Genomic DNA, 24,866 nt, shown 5'->3' on the forward strand with positions numbered 1-24,866 from the left:
GTGGGCCTGGAGTTGATAGTCACCATGGAGAAATGAGCTCATAGTTGCATAGCCCTTCAATATTGGTATTCAATAAGAAACTAAGATAGAAAAGCTGAAGGAATGATTTTGAAATAGTATAAACCTAAGAACTTCTCATACTGTGAAAGCAATTAGTAGCATGCAAAACCCAAAACAGGGCAAGAAAGATGAACAGCTTCTATACAGAGTAGGATACTTCTCTTGAAAACACCATCTCCACAGAAGGATATAGATGAGGCTCACAAATCACTGGTGGCATAAAGGGAATGGATTGTCTACAGCTCAATCAAATCTGATGCAATGTAGATTCAAATTAAGATAGAAGAAATCACATTCATGAAGTTCTTTATGCATGGAATTAACAAGGAAATAGACCCATGCAACTCATACTTGTTCTAAGACTCAAATAGGTTTGTGGGAACATATTCAGGGAACCAAAATACAACAAATTTTTGATCTTTAGAAACCACATACATCTGATGAAACTTCAACAGCTAAAACTGCTGGAGGCTGAGGAATCTAACTAGAAGTAAGAACTTCTAGTTCTCACCCTTCCCTGGGCATAAATTTATAATCACTGCCCAGAGAAAGAACGCTGTCCAGACAATTCTTACCTTAATCCAATATGGGCATTATTCTTTTTGCTGTTTCCACATGTCATTACTTTTAGGCAGCTGCCTGAAGTGGGCATGGATGCTTTTGAGGCACCTAATCTTGTTGATGTGTGGTACATATAAAATACTTGCTTCTCAGTTTTGGATTACTCTTGGAGGGCAGAAGGGAAGAAAAATCATAAAATGTAAGTGGTACAGGATGTCACTTATAAACTCTGGCATCTTTTATTGGATACTATCTGAAAGATCAGAAATTTTTCATTCTTTTAAGATAGTTCAATGAGTTTTTTGCCTTATCATGTCCATGAAGTATCTTGCTTCAAATGCCAGTATCTTATAAGTGAATCAGCAGACAAGTGCAAACATGGAATCTCACTGAAAAGTTAACAAGTCTCCCAAGGAGAATTGCCCTTTGCCATTGAAGAATATCTCCTGGCAACAATTGGAATACCAATGAGATTAAATGCAACCTCCTCTAAAGATTTTCAAATGAAACAACATGGCTTTATCATAGCACTAAGTAGTAACACTTCATTTAATATGTACATTAATTATTGCTGAATTATAATGAATTGTCTAAAATGTTGTATAATATTCACATTAATACTAAATGAATTCATTATGATGAGTGTAATTACAATGAATACTAACTAAATTAATGGCAGCTAGACATGCTAGAAAAAGTGTTACCCATTTACTTGACATGTTCCAAACTGAATATATTTTGTTAATGTATTTAGAAGAGCAGTGTGAATAGTTTGAATAGTAGTGCAAAGCAGACTGTTTAGCAGAGATTTTTTTTTAGTATCATTGAACAAATTATCGTACTGTATCTTAGGCTTCTATGCACATATATATATAACACAATCTGAATGCATTATCTGAATCAAATAAAAACAGTAAATCATCAAATCAGTCTTATGCTTCTGACTGTATTTAGTTTCACTTCTACACATATATGAATATATAAATCCTAGATGCATGGTCAGAAAATCAGGAAGTCAGGAAACAGACTGTATATGCTGCTGTGCCCCAGTTTTACACACCAATATTCATTCTGGTGTTCACTCTACAGATCAACCATGTTTCAGGAAAAGCCTGATGTCAGGTGGTATGTTTAGCATGCTTCTGCATTTATATTTCTTGACCTGGTGGCCTAAGCCTTACATAAACTATTCTTGCCGATGGCAAAAGAAATTTGGCTTGGGAATTATATCTGTAGCCACATGCCAGATGTCTCACAGGCTCTCAAAGAGTATTAATTGTTCACCAGTTTTCAAGGAAGAAGTCAGTATTATCCATAAAATAAGATTTTAGTAGATTTAGAAAAATAAAATGTGATGCCTAATTCAGCAGGGGAAACAAAAAGAGTTATTTACAATGCTGTTTTCAATCAATGGAATGCAATTTTGCTGTAAAATAAAAAGCAAAATAAATATTATTTCACATAGGTCACAGAATTATAAAAATTTTATGTACAAGTAAAGGGAGTATAATTAGATGTTATAGTACTATTAGTCAACTAAAATATTATCATGCTTATTCTTCCTCTACTTTGATTCAACGGCAACATCATTGACTGGATTCCTTCTTTTGCACTAATATATCCAATATAGCATAAAATGTAAAAAAACATTCACTGCTTTGTCCAAAGAAAAGAAAAATCAGTGGACCAGTAGGGCAAACAAGGATTGAAAATGCTGCCAAACACTTGACAAAACATCAAAACACAGCTTGATTCTTTGTTCACACAACAGATGATACAAAGGAAAAAGTATCATCCTTTAACTTTTCTTGTATTGTATTTCAGAGGAAGATGAACTGTAGCCTTCCGGCAATCGCTAATGCAGTGTTTGTCTTCTGTGTTGAGATTATCCACCTGGGTGCTGCGCTGGAGCTCCCTGGGCTATTTTGACACTGCATCCAGATGCTCCAATTTTGCTTCAGTGACTCAAGAGCAGAGCCAATATGCCTTAAAGCAATGTTCAAAGGGTTAGGTCTTGATGAACAACTAAAGCACTCAGAAGTGTTTCTGAACATTTCTGACTGGTGCTGAAGAGACTTAAGTGGCCCTTGTGTGATATCAAGGCAGGGAATATGCAATAGAGAGATTCTGTTCTACACTCAAGGTGAATGTGGATTTTGCCCCACTTTTATAGGAAAAAGAATGCAGAAGAAAAATATTAATGATTTTAACTGCTGTATAGCAGTTCTAGAAAGGGTAAGTAGTTGTCTGCTTTATATAAACCACTTTAAAAGGCCTACTTAGAAATATTTTATTAAAGTTGCATTTGTCATATATTTTCACTTTGAGACCAAAATAATTTACTGTTTGAGCAAGACTTTTCAAAGTTAATCTGCATTCCTATTGAATCTAAGCATAATTTAAGAGAAAACAAAGACCTATGTACTTCAACATACTTGAGCAGTCCATAAATGAAAAGCTAACTCAAGCACTGAGTGTTATGATTCCAACTGTTTAATATTTATGGGATTGGAAACTCATTTTGGAAAATATCATACCCCATTACATCCACAACATGGGTCCTGGAACTAAAAAGTAAAGGAACCTGATCATCTAATGCTAAGACAAGTAACACATTTTTTAAAGTTTCTTTCTTGTGAAGAACAAATAATGATCATTTCATATGTGCGTTGCATATTTTTTGTGAAAAAAGCATAATTTAGCTATTTTATTATTTCATATTTTCATTTCTCATTCTTGAGATTTGCCTTGGTTTTGAGAGAAATAAGCCTGGTCATGGCTTATAACAAAGGCTTAATAAAGGAATGGTTTATATATACAGGAAATGTTCCCATGTTTGTAAAGGTTTCACTTTGGGGTTTGTTTAGGGTTTTATATTGAGTTTGTTTTAGTTTGTTTTTTTAAGTTCCTGAGAATCAGTTTTAGTCTTCTGATATGACATGAAGTAAGAAAACAATTTCAGGTGGCAATTATCTTTGAAGAAAGTTTTACCTGAATAATGCCAGTGCTTGACTTAGGTTGGAAGACACAGATTTGATACAGAATGCAAATTGCGTACCAGGTGGGAGTTAACTGCCAGAAATCTTGAGAGACACAAACTAAGGCTGAGGGATGCCCTGAAAGAAATTTTCTTGGGGTGAAAAAAGAAAAAAAAAAAAAAATCACTGCAAAAATTCACTTCATAATCCCTTCAGCACCTTCTCCTCCACTATTTCTGTTAACTTTGCATCTGGTTGCTGCTGCCAGTTAGCTCACCTACTGTGCTGACTGGGCAGGACAGAAAAAACACACCTGAATTTGCCTGTCCTGCTGATCTGGTTACAGGTTTCATCAAACCCTGCATGCAGTTCAGAAGTTGTTAATGTACTAAAGCTTCATACTTGCATCTTCTTTATATGAATGGAGAACCACTTAAAAGATTTGTATCTTGTATGTTTGCTTTGAATTCTGCTAAATTCATTTTTTCTTATTTTGTGAAATCCGTAAAGTAAGGGAAGATTCTTGGATATGAAACAGAACACACATAAGAATTACCAAAAGTCTTATTATCATTTTTAATACACAGTTTAAATCTAAGAATGTGCAGGTCAGAGGAAAGAAATAAAGACCAATTATTTATATTTTATGATCGTTTTCACTTCTGCAGTTCAGAAATTATTTTCAGTCTTAAAAATAAAAAATTGGCTGAAATATCACAAATTCTCCATAATGGAAACTAGTTTTAGTTTTATGAACTAAGAAGGTCCAGCATTATAAGAAAGACAGATGATTAATTAAAAATAGAATTCAGAATGTTCCATCAACAATTACTTTGGCTTGAACAATGCACATCTTTTTGCAAAAAGGTCAACAAGCAAAAAAGTAATAGGTGTCAAATACACCTGACTCTTCCAGAAGGAATGTTATCTTTGGGCATTCTGGTCAGAAGTCTTCCAGAAAAATGTATTATTTTGGGATAAATGACACATATGAACAACTCTGAGTTCAAGTACATTTCCTATCAGCATTTAATAAAAAGTACAAGCAACACAAATCTATCAGATATTTCAAAACTGTCTCCTGATTTAAAGTGAGGGCATCAGGGCTGCCTAAACACCTACTATGGTACAACCACCTTCTTAATGAACAGAGACTATTCCCTTCCCCCATGAAATGCATGGAGGACCTCTGTGAATATGTGTAATTAAAAAAGGAATGGATTTGTTTTCTGGGTAAACTTCTTAAAGGGAGAGCTGAAAAAAACTAGGCATGAAGTTTTAGGAAACTTGGTTATTTGGCTTGTGTCTTGTATATCTCTTGGAGAAGGCAGGATACTGTGGTCTTGACCATTATTTCACTGATACAAAGCAAAAGCTTGGGAAATCAAGATTAACACCAAGTGTTCTTTCTAGGTAAGGAATGGCATGTTACCATTCTTGTCCTTTATTACAGCTCTAAAGGAAGGGAAAACCATTCACTAAATTAAGATTCAGGAACTCTGGGTTTCACAATTGGTACCAACAAACCTTCTGCGTGACTCTGTAAAGATTTGCAATATTTGACAACCTATTCTCTATCTGTACGCTACTACTGAGACATTTTCCTGCAAGAGATCAACATTGGACCATTGCAGGGGCAAGATTTTTCTAGCTTGATTTTCCCCCATTAAAAAAAAACAAAAACCTATACTTTGTTCTGGCTTTTCCTTACATACATTGGCACTGTAAAAAGGAGAGAAAAAATTGTTAATTTCCTAAATGGCAAGTGTTTCTTTTGTATTGATCCTTGTGTCTGCATTGAAATAAAGCACTTGTGGCCAGCAAGTTCTACTGCTTCTTAACAGAGGCATGCTAGTTCAGCTCAGAACAGGTTCTTGAATTGGGAAGTGTTAGGAAACATGGAAGTATATGCAAGAGGGCTTTAAGTATTATGTAAATAATTTTCAGTTAGGTGCTTTAAGAAAAAAGGTATTTAAAAAACCCAGTCATCTTCCCCCTTCTCTACAACGCCCCTACACTTCAACTAAAATTATGCATTTAGGGACAAAAAAAACCATACGTTGATTTTATTTAGAACTGACAGAAATAGCCAGGAGATATTTAAAAAGAAAAAAATCTGAGGAATAATTATCCTTCTATGTTCCCAAAAGTAGCATTTTCTCCAGTCCTTAATTTGTATACTTGCCGGAGACATAGGCAACTCTGCAGAAGCTATTTAAACACAAAACTAAAGAATTGGAAATTAAAGATTAGGCTTACACATTCTTTGTAAATCATTCATGGAAGTAAAGAGAATCCCCCCTCTCTTCACTTATTCAATAGCTCTGTGGTTAGAGCTTCATCTGATATACAATGTGGGACAATCAGGTTCAAGACCTTGTCTGCACATTCTTGAACCCACATTTTCACTTTCCCAAAAGAGTTCTTAAACCAGTGAGAAATCTATAATTGGCTCCTCTCAATCCCCATGGAAAAAGCTGTTCTGCATGGATTATTTAAATACTGAGTCAAAGAGAGAGAATGACTCTTTGGTCTGGTGGTTAAAGAATTCGCTTGGGAGGCACATAGCTCGGTCAAAGCAGCAGTTCAGATAGTTCAGGTGAGAGCATACCCCTGCAGAATATCCAGTGGTTAGGTGATTCCCCAGGAAGGTAGAAAATAAAGGTTTAAATCTCAGTCAGGGGGAAGAGGTTGAAACCTAGTCTCCTATATTTAGGAGTTATTGCATTAAGAAACATATGGTGAGATCTTCAACTTTGCGGGGGTAGAGGTGAGTGAGTGGAGATGGGAAGATGAAGAGAAACAGTTGTTATCTCTTCAATGCTAGTTTTGTGAATCTATTCCTGTTCCAAAACTAAAAAATTAAGCCATTGCAAATTCCATCTGAATTTTGACAAGCTTTTTACATTGCTATCAATCAATTTATTCACCAGAGTTATATTCAGATAGTTAATGCAAAACAACATTTTCTTCCTTGCAGGCTCAGCTTAGACTCCCAGTTGAAGACTGGATTAAATTTTTTTGCATGTCTGAAGCTGCCCTGTACATGTAGTGTACATGCACAGAGTAATCCTGGTGGAGTTAAGATTAACTGCCATTTAAGAACAATTCTATGAATTGCATTCTAAAATGCTATGGGACGAGATGAAAATATTATAGTAGGAGCTCACTTAACAGTTTAACATTTCAAAGGTTCAGGGTATATTCATCAGACTTTTTATGAGAAAGGAATGATCATGCATTTTTTTTTTTTTTTTTTTTTTGAGACCATATCTTGACAAAAGAATTCAGTATAGTTCATCTAGAACTAGTATTTTCCTATTTCTTATATCACTGTTATCAGTCTCCTATTTTAATGCATTATTTTATATTTCATTTATTATATAGGGTCTCCAAACATACATTTGAATCTATTTTATGAGAAAGTTAATAATTTTACTGAATAACAGAAAAGTAAACCTGAATTCCTGAGTACTTGCCATCAACACTGATCTAAGGATTCATTTACTTACCTGAACATTAGATAAAGGCTTTTGTTGTTGTTTATACTTGAACAAAGCATTATTCACTTATAGTATTTAAATTTTATTTTTCTTTCATTATCAATATTTCTCTCCTAGAACCTTCATGTTTTTCTGACAGCATTCAGAAGTTCCAGGGATATCAATGACAAGTTAACTGAGTGCAAATCTTTCCAACACAAAGTGGGTTTCAAGGGGAAAAGGTTGGTGAAGTTGAAAAGTTAAATTTGAAATAGCTTAATAAAATTACTCCAATAATTTAATTTGTCTAATATATAAATGTTACATATTCAGAAATACTCATTCTTAGGCCCCTCCTACACAGTATTATTGCCTGCTGGCCTCTAAAAGCACACACAGTCAATATTTAATTCTTAATGAAAATGCAAGTATATGTTGCTGCTTTCAAACAGGACTTTTTTTTTCACAATATGAGTGCAGGCAAAAATAACAAAATATTTTAAAATTTGCCAGCTAAAAACAAGAGTAAATTATATCTATTTTTTTTTAATCTAGCGTTTTGCAAATGAACATATTTATTTGCATAAATTATGTTTCTTGCGGGAAGTCTAATGTTTTATGATTCCCATGTTAGATTCTCCCCTCAGTACTTCCAAAAAAGTGAAACATCTTTTACAGTTAAGGTTCATTCATTTTAAATTAAATGTCTTGTGGGAGGGGGAATAAAGTTTTAGTGTTGGGAATTACTAATTTTCAACTGACTCAAAAATAAAATAATCTTAATATAAATCTGCTTTATGAGAGAATTTTAGACCTGTAATTTAAAATTAAGAATTCTTGAAAAGTGCTGTGTACTAATAACATTAACAGATATTAACATTAAATGTCAATAACATGTTGGTTTTAGCTCAGATATGTAAACAGTAGGTATTGGGGGGAGGATCATCCTCTTATAACTGACAGCTGGAGCAGGTGTCAATGTTGGTAATAGTGGCAATTGTTATTTGGATTTTATTGGCTAATGTACCAGGCTGCTTATAAATATACAGTGATCTAAAGGTACTTTCACATAAAGGATAACCTGACACACTTGTAGAATTTTGTTTCAACTACATAACAGGTATTTGACATGCAAAAAATAATGCCAAGTGGGCTTCAAATATTTTTAATATATTTTAACATATTATGGATCAAACTGTAGAAAAAACACCAAACCCTAAAAAAAGTGTTTCTCATCATGTTATTCAGAAATACTCATAAAGTGAAAATATCTTAATACATTCAATAGATAAGCAAACTGGAAAATAATCAGGTTTTTCTACTTTCTTCTGTTAAAAAACTCAGTTCAAAACTGTATTAAATTCACAGATTTAATTTTCCAAAAATACTGTATGATTTTTCTACCTGCTCACTGCTGAATAACAATTCACCTAAACTTGCTTCAACTCCAGCATCACTGAGGAAAAAAAAAAAGCATTAATGGAAAACTCAGTGCAAGGCAAGGCAGCTTCCATCACAGAAAAGAACATTTATAGCTAAATCCTCCATGATCATCATTGGGCACAAGATTGTATCTGAAATAAAAACCCCATACATCAACAAAAATCACACCAACGACACTTAGGCAGACTATTTTTAGCATTGTATTTCTTTTGTTGTTTTTAACTCTGAAATAAAGAAGGACAAAGTAAAAATATACAGCTATATACAGTAAAATAAATATAAAAACATGCAGATTTTTTGGTGAGAAATTAGTTTAAAAGCCATACAGTGATCTTTTGTGACTAAATAATTACATAAAGAAACCTATATTAAAAAGTGAAAGCTAATATAATAAGACAGTTTGGTGGTACATTGCACCCTTTTCCAAAATTTTTCAATAATTTATATATGTGAAAAAAAGAAACTCAATTATTCCTGGGCTATTGGTCTCAATCTCCCATAATGATTTGGGCAATGTACCAGTACAACTAACTTCAATTCCATTCTTCTTAATTATATAGCATTAAACTCAAATGTTGTTAATTTTGTTGCTGAGAAAGAAGAGGTAGAAGCCACTGTATTTGTATTGTCATCTCATTTCCCATCCTTCTAAGACTTTTTTTCTTACCGAAGTGAGAATCTTTCACAATATGAAATATCTGGTTTTATTTCTTTAATTGGGTGTTTCTATCAGGACCTTTTCAGTGAACTCTTCACATTTTAATATACTTCTGCTTCACTACTCTTGCTGATTGTTTCAGAGGTTGTGCAGAACACATTCCTGATCTTCACGAAAGCTGCTTTCAAGGTCTTTCATATTCTCCCATAATCCCCCAGTAATTACAAAGGCTCTCTTTGCAACAATAAGCAAATCTGAGAGGAGTTCTATAACCCTACATCACACACTAAATTGTACTTGGACATTTCAGTTAAATGTGCTTCCCTAGAGGCCCCAGCTTGCATATGAAAACTGCGAGATGCCAAAACACAAGAACTGAAAGGTTATGATGATGACAACTGTCTCTATACAAAGCATTGATTAAATGAAATACAAAAACACAGCTTGGATAAAGGCTTTAGTTGGGGAGCAGTTAAGTCCTCATTAGAAAAGCAAAGCTGACAGAGCTTAAAAACACTTATTTTATGCCTGATAATCATTAATCATCTTTACAGATCTTTTTCTCCCCTAGGATTTTAAAAGTGCTTTTTAATGTTCCTCTGTAAGTATGCATACTTTTGTTTTATTTTATTTTTTTTTGGAAAAACTGTCTCTTCCTGTCAAAGGAAAAACTTTGCCAGATATATGACTTAGTTTCAACCATTGCTTTCAGGTATACGACCATGAGCTTTCAGAAGTCACCTTTCCTATTGCTGTACATGTGTAAAGGACAAATGTGTAACACATATCTTAAAAAATACAAAATCCTCTTTGCCCTCTTGTCTTTGTAATTCTTTTTCTTTTCTCTGTCTATTGCTTGTTGAACAAGAACATAATCATGTGGATTTTTTAATATCTTCAAAGGGCTACACCAAATTCCATCTATAACTCAACCCAAAGATTGTAAGGGTTCAGAATAAAGTAGGCCAGTACCATACATCTGATCTTACCTTGGTCTAAAAAGCTATAGGAAAAAGAAAAGTTTTTTATGCAGTTTTCTGCCAATACAACTAGCCTAAACTATGTTAAATAACATGGGATAAGAATTCTGTACCATAAAAATGAGCTGACAACAGTGTCTACTTTTGAAAGGCCATACATAATGTGAAGATCTATTTTGTTTAAAAGCTTGTGATATTAATTTCTCATGCTGTGGTAGTATTAAAGATGCCTTCTGCTACCTTAAATTTTCCAACTTAATATATGCTGTGTTTTTCACTTGGTAGAGGAATATTTCCTTACAAAGAACTGGGGAAGCCAATATCTATTAGCAAAAATGAGACTAGGGAACTGTGCAAATGATTTTCCAAATTCTGTGAGTGACATCTGAAAGAAAATAAAACTAAAACTTTTTTTTTCCTTTTTTTTTTCTTGATGTGGTAAACTTTAACCCTGATACCAAACACAGAAAACAAGGAGAAAAAAGATTCCAGTAACATGTTCCTCACTTTTTGCTTAATAACAGTGTTCTTTGAACAATCAAAAATTATATGGAAATCTTACCTTTGCATTTCAGCTTTACCTGAAGGCTATTTAACCTCTATTTTCCAGGAATTCTTTAATCTTTATTGCTATGGGCAGTTTGTTGATAAGTATGTTTCAGTCTCTCCTGATGAAACTTCTTATTACTTTTAATAAATATTCATATACTCAGTGAGACAGAGACAGTAAAAATTATTCTATCCCTGTTTATTGAACCAATTTACACAGGAAAAACAAGTTCTAATTACTATGCTAATGAATATTTATATATTGCATAGAAAGTGGAAATACACCAACAAAGGCAATGTCTGAAGGTGTTGCAATTACTTGCAGGAAAGAAAAGAGGGTGCAGGTTCAAGTGAGATTTGCCTTCCCCTTCAACATGTGAACTGATTATTTTTTAAAAAGCTATTTCATTGAATGAAATGGGTCCAATTAGCTTCTTTAATTCAGTTCATAAGTTAATTCTGGATTTACCCATTTTGTTACTTTCATCTAACTTTGCTGCTTTTAAATTAACTGTAGTCACATATATATGGTTAATGTATTCAAGCAGACACACTTGCTGCAAGTGCAAAAAAATACCATTTGGAAGAATTTCACTGTGTTTTTGAAAACAATTGTAGGTAAAAGCTATTATGGAACATCCACATTTTAATTTGATAACTGTATATTAGCAGGTGCAAGCTTCAAGTTCTGCCTCCACTCATAGTCACTTTACATTAATTTTAAACCAAGAAATATTTGCTTCCGTGAGCAACATCTTACTCCTTAAAAGCCTGGAAACCAGTGCTAATGTGCAATGGTAGAAGGCACTTTGTAAAGTGTTACTTAATAAATAAAACAAAGGCAAGAGGGGAATGTATGGCTGTTTCACTATAGGAACCTCTCCAGAATGCATTATACTTTAGTAAGAGCAGGACATATCAATCAGGGATGACAATAACAAGGGTTGTATCAGAAAAAGGCAACTTCCTCTTCCTCATAAAGCATGAATGGCAAACAATAAGAGTCAGGAAGTACTCCAAATGTATAAAAACAAGAAATTAATATGACCTTCATAAGAAAAATTAAATGAGTGCCTATGGGCTGTATATATATATATATATATATATAATAGTGAAGCCTTTGCTTCCTTCAGTAAAGCAAGCAATAGGGTCTGCAATATAAGGAATGGTAAATGGTTATTTAGCCTGGAGAAAACACAGCTCAAGGAAGATCTTATTGTCCTCTACCAATTCCTGAAAGAACATTATAGTGAGTTTGCGATCAGCCTCTTCTAATGGCAACCAGTGACAGGACAAGGGGAAATGGCCTCTAGTGATACCAGGTGAGGTTAAGGTTGGATCTAAGAATCAATTTTTGACTTGAAGAGTGTCCAAGCATTGGAATGCATTCCCCAGGGAATTCCATGCCTGGAAGTGATCAAAAAAGATTGGATGTGGTACTTTGTGATATAGTTTGGCTGGCATGGTTAATTGGAGGTCTTGTTCAACCTTAATGATTCTATTCCATGATTCTATGTGTACTGGATTCATTGATAAATTTTGTTATTAGAGGCCTATGTCCTATTAGGATGATCGCAATTTTTAGGTTCAAGAACATGATAATTACACGATTTATGAAGCATGGCATTCAAAGGGAGAAGAAATAAAGGAGAAACCAAAGAGGAGACCTCCTGTACAAACTACCCTTTTTAGCAATGTGACCCAACACTAAGCCCTTTCTTAAACTACAATTGCATGGGAATCACACTATTAGGATGGAGAAAGTATCAAAGATTTTCCCTAAATGTCTCTTTTTGTGTACCACATTGGAACACAGTGCATACTGACAAAAATAAATTACATGAAGGAATTACTACAGGAACATTATCTATACTTAAAATGCTCATTCAGTTTCAAAATGCATGCCTATTCATCATAATTAATTACAGCAGCTAGCATTTTTGGCCTAAGACTTATTTACAGCTAAAATACTGGCATAATACATTGGAATGGTATTTTGTGCACATTAAATTTTCTATGGATTTAAACAGATATAACTTTCAAACACTAAATAAAAAAAAAAAGGCAATTATGGGACCAGAAGGTAAGAAAAAAATAGTGTGTATAGCATTGTAGAAACCCTTCATCTACACCATGCATGTAAAATTCTTCCCCACAGACATCCTCAGATTTCAGACTGGATATGAAACTAGATATAATCATAAGATATTCTTCAGACATCCATGTTATATTCCATGCTAGTAAATCCGCTATGCATTAAAAATAAATTGAAGCTTTCAGTAACTCAAGTTTTATCAGGATTTCAGACATAACCTATTAGTAAGAACAGAAATTAAAAATCTATTTAAAAGACTTGAGTAAAGATTACATGCTTTTCTACACTGCATATAATCAGCTTTGTATCTCTATGAAATGTCAGGAAAAGTAGGTGATGGAATATGGGAACCTTACACATGGTTCCTGTAGTTTAATTTGTACTGGTACTAGTATATGATCGTTCGGTTCTTTTCTGTTCTTCTAAACTGATGAAGCAGTTGTATGGTCCTTACATCTGTGGTTTGTTTTTTTTGCGTGTCTTTTTTTTTTTTTTCTTTTTATTCACATATCCCAGAAAACTATTAACTGCCTGCCACAGGAAATGGTATAATCAATTACAATCTGGCCATTTTTACCCATTATTGTCCTATTAATATTCAGAATCTTATCTTTCACAAAATGATTAATGAATTTTACTCTTCCAACTCAAACACTTAATATAGGAACTCCCCCCATCCCAAACCAGCTTCCTAAAATTTAAAGATATTAATTTCAGTTTCATCTACTGTACACTAAGTGGTGTCTCTTGTGGGCTAGTTATTGGTAAGAAAGAAAAAGGTCAGGTTTTTACAATTTAAACAGTAATGTATAAAATGAAATAACTGTTTATACACACAACAGATACACATAATCCCTGCTGAAGTTATATTTGCATTATACCTTTACACAGAGATTCCTGCATTTATTTGTAAATCTGTCTGGAAGAGTTTACAAATTGCTATTTTATTTATTCCTATCACAGTGTTGGTGATGTTATTTCTAATTTTCTTTGCTCCTGTGAAGCAGCATACTGAACTCTTAAGGGAACAGAAAACATACAAATCCTATTACTGTACACATTTCTAAGCAGCAGGAAGTCTGTAGTAAGTGTCAGAGATTGATCACAATTTTATTGCACAGATACAGAGCCACTACCAGTTGTTCTGTGCCAAAGGGTCATGGTATGCATCATCCATGCTCTATGTTTAACCACCTCAGCTTTTCAGAAAGGTAACAGCAAGCTTAAATTACTGACAACAAACTGAAATCAATGAAAACTTTTTGATACATGTTAATCTCCAGAACCAGAATATAAACTTAAATTATACTTCTTTCTACTGGAATGAAAAAGTGAACTAAATATATCAAAACATATTTGAACAGGGAAAACTATGTGCACTTTCACAAATGTTTATGATAGATACATGTGCAACCCTAAACAGATTCATAAAATAAATGCATGTATGCCATAGATTTCAGACATGTACTATGGAGTTCAAGGGCATATTTTTAACTATTAAAATGTATGAGCAGTTTGCTATCAAGAACTCTGTAAGGGTATTTAATTCATGGAGTGTGAAAATTGCATGAAAACTCGAAAATTCCAGAATTTACACTGCAGTGATTCTATGTATTTTGATTTTTTTTTATTCAAGACAGAGATGATTTTATTAATAAAAACTTCAGAATGAAAGCATTGAATTCATACAAATGAGGTACACTTCTAAGTTATTATAATAAATTCCTAACTCTGGAGTATCACAATTTCTGAGATCAGCTAGGATTCTTGAACTTAAAAAAAAAACCCTGCTGCTTGGTGCCAGGCTTTTATGAAGTAATTTCTTTGTACAAAAGAGCTTTACTGCAGAAAATAAGGAATTTAGAGCAATTATAGAATCCTATTAAGACACTGTGAATTGAAAGTATGCAGATATAGCAATTCTATTACATTTTCAACAAAACAAGGTCCTTCGAGTCATAGTTTTCTTATCCCTCAACTCATCTAAACATCCAAGTGTATTTGAAAGCAGTATCACATATGCATTGGCTGTCACAGTAATGTACTTCTGAGACTGTCTCACAAATCATGTGAGAATTTGTCTTTCTTGTAGAGTGATTGTCAGCAACTATTACCTTGATTTCTAGCCAATATTCAGCATACCACTAAAAAAATACTTTAATTATGAAAATGCTATATAGTTATATTTTCTCAAACATTCTCAAGGCTCTAAAGTATTTCTCAAAATATTCACAAGTGAATTCAGAAATAAGGAATTTAATCAAAAGAAACATTACCTTCCAAAAAGTAATTTTCTCTCATGTAGTAAAAAGACAACATAAATTTAACTAAACCAAATATTCAATAGACAGGTTTTAAAGATTACAGTCTTCTCTGTTTAAAGCATGTTCCTAACCCCATTAATATGAATGAAAGTTAACCATGCACAGGAGAAAAAGAACACATTTACTGTATGTATACTTACTCTTTGGAATCTTTGAATATTTCATTTTAATAAATATATTTTAGAAAGATGTCTGGTTTATCGGAACAAAGGCTTCGGTTTCTGTTTTAAAATTACTGAGGCGCAAGATAAGACCAGAAAAGTTCACCCGGCCATGTATATTTTACTGCAAACATGTCATTTTAGACATCTTTCAAAGATGTATCTGGATCTGAAAAGCAATCCTACTGAGGCATTTTTTTGCCAGTGCTCATTGACATATTCATGTAATGTAAAATCAATCACAGCCAAAAAGCCCTTAAATAAAAACCCAAAACTGAACAAAAATATTCAGAAAAACTACCTATTTGATATGAAGATATGTTACTTTTGTTTATTTTCCTCTATCTTCTAAGAAAGTTCATCAAATTTATGTAATAATTATGTAAATAAAACTTTATTACTACTACAGTATCAATGTATAGATTTAACTCCTTCATTTGGGGACTCTGTGTATAGAGGAGCAAGTGAAGCCATTAATAATAACTAGCTGTTGGTAGGAGCAAGGATGTAGTGCCAACTTGAGGATTCCAGCTCAGATCCTGAGGTGTGACATTGAAGAGATTTACTCTTTCACAAAAAAGGGTGACTTTCAAGTCTCTAAATGTCTTTCAAAACCTAAGGATTACAGAGGCCTCCAAGTATTTTCAAAATTATACTCTTATTTCTTACCTTTAGTAATCTTATATAAATTACATAAACAACTGTTTCATCAAAATGGAAATGGGAGAGTGATGAGATACCGGAGGTTGTGAAGAAGTAGCAAAGTCTGGAGGCCATCAAGATGAACCCACACAGAACAGAGACAGCTTAGGACTGAACAAACTGGGTTCTGAGCATCTCCAGAGATAAAAAATTAATAGCGCCTCTGAACAGCCTACTGCAATTTTTAGCCATCCTTACTATGAAATAGTTTTCTCACAATTTTTAGTAGAAATATGCCCTTTTGAAACCTTCAGCCATTGCCCTCATCCTTCTATGATTCAGAAGATCATGAGAACAACATGGGTCCATCCAGTCTACATGCATTTATTAGATGGAGCCAGCAGTATGAATCTCCGCATAGCATGATCATGCTATATAAATAAAAACTGTGAGTCAGGGAAAATCTATTATATGTGACAATTTGTTGCCTAAAATAAGCACTCAGATATTTTTGCATTTAAATCTTTGCTCTAATTGTGATGTATTTTGAACACATAGTGTCACACATCAGCATTTAAAATTACATGCAGAATTTGCAAAATATATATTAGTTGTAATTTTTAGGTTAGACAAGGAGTATAATATTTAAAGAAAATGTTACAATTTGGAAAAATGCATATGAAAGTGCCAATCAAAGCAATAAATAACTGAGAATATTTGCAGTGGGGGCGCACCTGAAACTTTGCAGCTATCGTATCAAAGTTGTATATAAATTTTTATGTTGTTACTTTCTTTTTAAACATTGCTAGCTGATCAAATTCAACAATATTTTGGCAGCCTAAAATTACACTTTTCTGACCTTGACATTAGTATTCAACAGCACTGATGAGAGAATGACAGCTTCTCCATCCTACTGGGTGATCTTGCAAGCTTTTACCTTCATGACTATGGAGTTTCTGTCAAATATGCTTACAGCTGAATGATCACATTCTCTTGAATTATGAAGTGGCTGAAAACTGTGTTAATTGGGTCCATATTGATGTCACTCAAAGATTAAATAGCCCTAATACTTTTTGAAGTTAGATTAATACTTGTAATTTTACTGCACATTAGCTGTAATACATATTTGCCTTGAATGAATCATTTACAATACCTGCAGAACACACACATAGTATTATTGGAAAATGTTTAGAAGTTTTAATATATTAAAATTAGAAGAATAATGTTTCTAAAAGTAAGGGAAAAACCCAATCAAGTACAAATAAAAAAAAAAATTGCAGCGACAAGTAAAATATCTGTAAGATCTTGTGTGTAATGTTATGGAGTTTAGTTGAATTAGAAATCAGAAAGACGGAAAAAAGTGAACTGCAAAGCAATTTTTCCTTGTATGGAATCTGGGCTCTGAAAAAGAATTACACTGTTCTTCAGTACACTAAAAAATTATCCTGTGATACTCTCATTTGGGCCATCTCTCCTACCTTTAGTGAGTCCCATCCCAAGCTTTTAGAATAAAGATCCATGAAGTTCAATAGAAGAGCACTGAGTTGTGCCATGGATATCTTTAGTCCTTCAAGGCTCAGCCATCTGCTTCAACTACTCAGAACCTGAAATACAAGTATTGCCAAATCTATAGGGACAGTTATATATATATTTTTTTTTTTTTTGCTACATCCCTGGGTTACATAATCTTAGATAATAAAATAAAATTTTAAAAGTACAAAAAATAATGAATGCATTTCTTAGCAGTAAGAAGTAGCAGCTGAGCCATTCTTTAGCTTGCCCCTGTAACTTACCCAACTTTGATATAGCCTGATGATTTTCTAAAGACACAATTTTCCTGCTTTGTTTGATTAAGTGATGATAGCCATTTAGACCAAATATTTTCAACATCTTCTTCCTTTTATACCTTAAATGAATTTCTCTATTTTCCCTTCCCCTTCTTTCTGTACAGTTCTGGGCTAGAAACTGGCATTTCCCATGGTGTAAATGATATCTGTGTCATTTCTTTCTCCTGTTACCTTTAAAGCTACATATGAATTCTATTGCATAGCTTAACACAGCTCTGATTACTGACCTCTGTATTTTTTTTTTTTAATGACATTACATACATATCCTGGGATGTAAAGAAATATGACACATGCATAATTTATTTTTCCATACAGTATCTGGAACTGATTTAATTTCTGCTGTTGATAGAGACTGGAAGACCTACCATGCTCATTAAAGTGCATGAATTTGTAGAGCAAATACACAGCTTTAGTCAATTCTGCTGTCAAACCAATAAATCTTGCTCTTCAAACAGTCAAGTTAAAACTGTCTTTATGTTGTGCTTTTGTATTTTTATGTTCCTCTATGACTTTTTCTATATACAATGCAAGAATTTCTAATTTTTGGACCAATTTGATTTTCATGTAGAGAGTTATCTGGATCTACACTAGTCCTATACATAGAGTAGTGGGAAAATATTCAAAAATTAATTCCAAGCATCTGATGTTGCTTCATATTTCTCACATTGTATAAAGAATAGGTTTGTTTTTTACCTTTTTTTTTCCCAATTTTTTGTAAAACTTGTTTGACCATTTTTTGCAGTTTTTACCCTAGAAGATGAAGAATAGGCAGCCTGTTTCAGTCTGGATCAAAACAATAGTATTTTCTCTGTTAATTTATTAGTAGCACAAAGGGTCTGCTGGCCAAAAAAAAAATAGGACTTTACAAATTTCTGAGAAAAATGAGCAAACTAGTTAGAAAAATCAAATATCAAAATTTCATGTTTATTGTAGAGAGAATCTCCTGCATCTAATTGATTATCAGCATCACAACAGCATCTCATGTATAAAATGAGGCTGAAAATTTTGTTGGTGGCTTTTAAAAAAACTGAGAAAAATGTGGAAGAGAAGGCAAAAATGAATGAAATAAAGGTAACTTGACTCTTCTAGGTTATTTCTAGCATAGTAAATACAATGGTAATTACATTTCTTCACTCTTCTTAAAAAAACTTACCACCATTTAATAATTACATTGGGAAACAGATTCAACAGTAAAATTAGGAGTGTAATCCAAAATTTAAAAAGGTTCTTCTAGTCACTTGCAAGCAGGAAAGATGAACACTTTTGGACAGAATACAAAAGAACAGCATACGCAGCAAAGAGGGGAAAAACTACTTGAAGGGCTGTTGAGGACAGCCCAGAGGATTGTTTTAGGGACAGAGACCATCTGGGACTCCTTAAACTCAATAGTGTTATTCAGAAATTTGGGGAGACATACTTAAGAACTTGAGAATTAACCTCTCCAATGTTAACACACCTGTACTCTCCTCTTTTACAGAACTGAACAGGCCTTATTTTTCTAATTTACAAGGTGGGTACTTTCAGTTGAGGTGTTGACCTTTAGAAGAGCAGCTGGAACATTACTCAAAGAGGAAACCTTTGCTGTACCTCAAAGACTTAAATCCAGATTACATCTCCTTGGAGAGCACCCAATCCAGGTTTTCAGATGGTTAGGGACTGATTTATGGATAATTGAGAAACAAGATCAAAATATCTACTGAAATCTCAGTCAAAATGAGCTACTGGGTGACACTCCTGCCCCAAGACAGCCAGCCTTCAAGAGTCATTAAACCAGCACAAATGAAAATCCCTAAGACATCTCCTGATCTACTGGCCATACAAAATCCCAGTATGAAGTCTGAACACTGTTTATTTTAGGACACATAGGTAGTCCACATCTCAGAATCTTAAACTTCACAGAAGGAACTTGATTGTAAAAATAAATCAAAATCATGGAATGTGTAAGGCTGGAACGGACCACAGTGAGTCATCTGGTCCAACCTTCCTGCTCAGGCAGGGTCAACCTACAGCACATGGCACAGGATTGTGTCTAGACAGTTCTTGAATGTCTATAGTGAGGAAGACTCCACAACCCCTCTGGGCAATCAGAGAAATTCCACATTTAGATGGAACTTCCTGTGCATCAGTTCCTATAAAAGTAAATGTCAGGGGTTTACAATATATTCATGCTAGATTTGGATTAATGTAGTCTACCTCAACTCTTATTTAGGTAACAAAATAGAATCTTTTTTTCTTATTTTTAAAACTTATTATTAAATTCAGTATTTGACTCCCAGCACCACTAAAATTCTAAAGGTTAAGTCTGTATAACTCACTTTAATTAATAACATGTTCTTCCTATCATAGATACATCTCTTTTTCTGTACAGTCAGCAGCTTCCAGGTTTTTTCTGTATTATCTCTATAAGACATCTTGATAACTTAATAATTTGTTAATGACATAATTGCTTCTTATATAATCTATCAAGTCTAGTAACCTCTAATTGTTGCTCTCTGCAGCTGATTTTTGAAATTGAACTCAAGAGATAATATTGATTATTGGAAAAGAGCCAGATGTTCCCATTGAAACTGAAGGTAGCAAAATTCACTGATGAAAACCCAACTTGTCTAAAAAATAAATGGTAGGTCATTTCATAGAGGTTTTTTAAACAAGTCTAAAAAGCAAATTCCCACCAAAATTTAGAAAACTAAACATTCTAAAATATTAACAGATGCATCACAGGCCTGAAGTATTTTAGTTTATGGCTTTATTGTAAGTTTTTTTTTAAAGCTAAGCACATAATTAAGAAGAAAACAGCAAAAATACCCACTAACATTTTACAAGCCTCTTGAAACTGGATTGGCATGTCAAAATAAATTCAGTGTTAAGTTTCCTTTGCTAATGTTTATATTTCTCATTTTGCTAATAGGCTATAGTGTATCTGTGTGCCCTACTCCAGTTAATGTAGCATACGCTACTGTGCTGCATTGAGATCAAGTCCAGACACAGTAGGACTTGACATTATGGACCACAGCTAAGGATGAGCTCCCTTACAATCCTTTCTCCTTTTCAGTGGTCTAAATTATAAGTTCAAAATCTTATTACTAGTAGCATTAAGAATATAATCATATGACAATTACTGCTGCATTCAGTGGTTTGCTTTTTAAAAAACAGCCAAAAGAAACCCAAAAGCAAGGCAAAACAAACCTCTGCCCCCTCCAAAGAAGAACCAAAGACCAAAACCTCCCCCCCCCCCCAAAAAAAACCCAAGCAAACAACAACAACAAAAAAAAACCCCAAAACCAAAACAAATGAAAAAGCATCCCCATAACAAAAACCAAGAGAGATAAAAAACCACCACACCAGCAGGCATTTACAAGTGGCAGCAACTTCATTTTGAAGTAAAATAACAGATACTGGCAAAGTTTCATAGTACAAAGTTGAGTTATGATAGGCCTGCAATAATTTAGTAGTAAGAGCTTGCTAGAGCAGGTCCACTAGAAGCTGTGCAACCAGAAAGAAATGTTATATTTAATTTTAAAACATTTGAACTCAAATAGCTATAGTTCAAACCAGCTGTATTGCTAAAATAAAGGGAGACTATAAATCTTGCTTCATAATGTAGCTACGTCTCCATATAAGTAATCTAAAACTTTGTTTACAAATATTTAAAGGAGTTTGATTCTGAACAGTATCTTGGCAAAGAAAAGAAAAGTTTTTAAGTGCTTTCAGGTGCACTGACCTAGGTTTTTCAGACAAAGATAAGTCTGCTATTCACACCAAGTTACTTTAAGGGCACCATTGTGGAACAAATCCTAATATGATCCAGAAAGAACGTAATACATCCTAATTCTCATTAGTGTATCTTGTTAGGAAGAAATTTTAATTTTAAATATTTTTGTCACTTATTGGAATGTATAGTTACAAGGCTGTGTTAGGTATCAATTATGAACATTATCTGTACAACAAAGTGGCAAAGGGAAGGAGAGGAATAAGAACCTAGGATGCATTCATGTCAGAAGTAACTGTGAACCTGTGATACAATCTCCAAGTCAAAGCATTTCCTACTCACTAGCTCTTTACTTAACCTGGAGAAGTTTTCATCCTCTTAACTTCTAATTCTCTATAGAAAGAATCTGGATTCTTAATCCTGCCCTTGGATAGTAAAAAGTGTATAATCGCAGCTATTGTAGGACCTACTTAAACATTTATTGGATGTGTCCTTCAGTGCTTTAAAAAACTCCAATGTTCTTTATGCCTGCATATTGCAAAGCTTTTTAAAAAGTTTAAGCTACAAAATCATCCATACTTTGAAACTGATTATATTTATCAAAAGGTAAAAGAAAGACCTCTAATATTAGTTTATGAATCTAAAAAGTATTAAGGATTTCATCAGACTTCAAGTAGAAACTATGGAATTTACTCTGAGCTTCCTGCCCTAATATCATGCCTTCTAGGAAAATCAAAATGAGAGTACTGGTACCAGGATTCCATGTTGATTTTACCATATTTCTTGATCATCTGCTAGGGTAGATCTATCATTAAAACAACATTACATTTCTCAACATGACTGGTTAAATTAATGTATTTTGTCCATGCAGCCAAATATTCTATTATCCCCTGAACGAAAAGCATTACATCAAAAATTGATCTTCAGACCATTAGCTCTTGCTGACACGGGGGTTTCCCTACGCAATGACTTTAACAGATTGTCCTTCTATCCTAAGTGTATCTTTTTATCTAGGTTGTACCTCCTTCTTAATAACAACCATCTTTTTCTCAAATTTTAATAAAGACAATGATGCAGTGAAATTTTGCTGCTCTAATGAGCTCTGAACTGTGACTTAGGCTTGTCAAGCAACAGCTGCTGCTGTCCTTAATATATCAGCATTTGACATATCCTCAAAAAAATTTTACTGCTACAGAGAATAAGAGCCAAATACTTCTAGCACAAAATTTCCTACAGCTCAATGGCATTTGGAGTTGTTTCTACTGGGTTTTATAAACCTGCAATAAAAAACACCACCCATTTACACTCAAAGATTAACAGAATAAACAGAATTTTATATTTACATGAAAGACAAAATGGCATTCCTGGATGGGTTGAATGACAACAAAAAAATTATAAACATTAGTCTTTATTTAAATCAAGTAAATAAATATATAACTCACAAATCCTGTGCTGTCATCTCCTTGACTCCTACTGTCACAATCTTGAGCATTTACTTGTGCTCTCATAACAATATATCTTGACCATTACTTAAATAAGTGGATTTATCTCTTAGCAGATTATGAGAATCCCAAGGGGGGAAAAAAGGTAAGAATAAACAAAGCTTGGGAGGAGGTTGTTTTTGTTGGTTTGTTTGAATTATTTTTTTTGTTTGTTGGTTTGGGTTTTTGCTGTTCATAAAATCAGAAAAAAAACATATTTAATTTGTACTACAGAAAAACTTTTGAATTAAACTGAAGGAAGGCCTCCTAAATACAGAAACACAATGTCTAAATCACAAAATAGCAATAAAAATTAATGTTTTAGAGTCCTTCAGACCTTGGTATTTCAATAGGTCTATGAATAATAGAAAGAACAGGGGGTTCTCTGCAGAAACACAAAGAAACTAAGTTCATGTTTCACCTGCGCTCATGGTGTTCATTTCAGTCATTGTTTGATGACTCCAGCTACCTCCAGAGTCTGCTAGATTCTTCTTAGGCTAATGAGCATTATAAGTTTAGCTGTTCTTTGCAAAGCACTTACTTTATCACTTCATCCTAGCAAAAGGGCTAGAAAAACCAACCGTGCTTTCTCCCAACTATTAATTTGCTTTCTGTTTTTTTTTTTTTTTTTCCCAATGCTTGCAATCTCTTGTTTCCACTCCAATTTAATTAGTGGCCCAATGTTTTCATAAGCAAAAGTTGTCACTCACAATGAGGTGAGTACTGATCTGTTAATTCAGCAACACTTCAAAATGACTGAACATGAATGAAAAGGTAAATTGCAATTACGTTCCTAAGAGAGTACATATGAAATCCATATTAATACCACATTAGTTCATCATGACTAACATTATTATAGCTAATACTAAATGATAAAATAATGACTACCTACTTATAGAATTAGCATTTCTAATCTTTCTCCTAAAAGGGATATAATTATGCTTCTCTAGAAAGAATGCAAAGATTTGCCTACTTAAATGATTATTTAGGTACAAAATATAGGTTTCAGCTGACTCAGCAAGCATAGCTTCATGTAGGGTTTCCTGAGGTAAACAGCCCAGTTAAATGTGCAGGAGTTAACTTGCTGAAATTTTGAGGGAAAAATTGTAGTTTATGTTTTTAATTTAGAAAGAAGTATTTGCATTCCATTCTACCATTTTGGAAACAACACTGAAGATAAGAAGAATAACTGCATATTTGTACTTTAAGTTAACTAGAGTTACAATTTTTCACAGTCTTCATTTCTCCCATGGTAAATAGGTTGCAGGACAATAACTTTGTACTATTTAAGTGTCTAAAAACCCCAAAGAAACCGAAAAAGAGTCAAGACAGAAATTAAACACATGAACAACAGAGGCTAACAGACACATCTGGGGACACTGGCCTTCCACATATTAAAAGATGTAATTTAATTTCAAAATTAGTTTTGCAAGATGGTGAAAGTGAATGCAGGATTTTTTGAGTCCTAAGGCCAGTGCTTCATCGTTGCATTTGCTTTCTATAATGTTTATGTTTTACACCCCAGTAATGAATCTTATGTGAGTGATGGCTTTAGCAAAGAAATTTTTGTAGTAATAACCTATGACTAAAATGAAACTGTGTAAAAAAGAAGGGGGAACATAAAAAAAGCTATATGACTTTAAGTGGGATGATGCAGTAAAGCTCTAACACATTTAAAAAGGCCATCTCAGAGGAGGCTTTCATAGAAGCATCTGTGAAGCTATAATTTTGTGTAATTTATGAGGGACTTAACAGAGTGACTAAGAAGAGAGAAAACATGAAAGTAAAAGGTAAATTTAAAGGCACAACTTTTGTCTGAGAAAATTGTTAATCTACAAATTAAAAATGACAAAGGTATAACGACCCATCCATCAATATGACAACCAGCAGTTTTAG

The 24,866-nt window shown here is 33.5% G+C and overlaps 1 protein-coding gene across 5 annotated transcripts in view; it reads right to left on the reverse strand.

The window, feature by feature from the left end:
* TENM3 (teneurin transmembrane protein 3) overlaps nucleotides 1-24,866 on the reverse strand; it is a 1,282,397-nt gene that overhangs the window by 848,995 nt on the left and 408,536 nt on the right. Inside the window, exon 5 of one of the 5 annotated variants that reach the window (XM_021546285.2) lies at nucleotides 17,412-17,537. The exons of the other annotated variants lie outside the window; for them this stretch is intronic. The gene's annotated coding sequence lies outside the window, so the exon portion shown is untranslated. The remainder of the gene's footprint in view (nucleotides 1-17,411; nucleotides 17,538-24,866) is intronic. 5 annotated transcript variants of the gene reach the window in all.

The sequence above is a fragment of the Lonchura striata genome, chromosome 4, assembly GCF_046129695.1.
Source record: "Lonchura striata isolate bLonStr1 chromosome 4, bLonStr1.mat, whole genome shotgun sequence".
Lineage (NCBI taxonomy): Eukaryota > Metazoa > Chordata > Aves > Passeriformes > Estrildidae > Lonchura > Lonchura striata.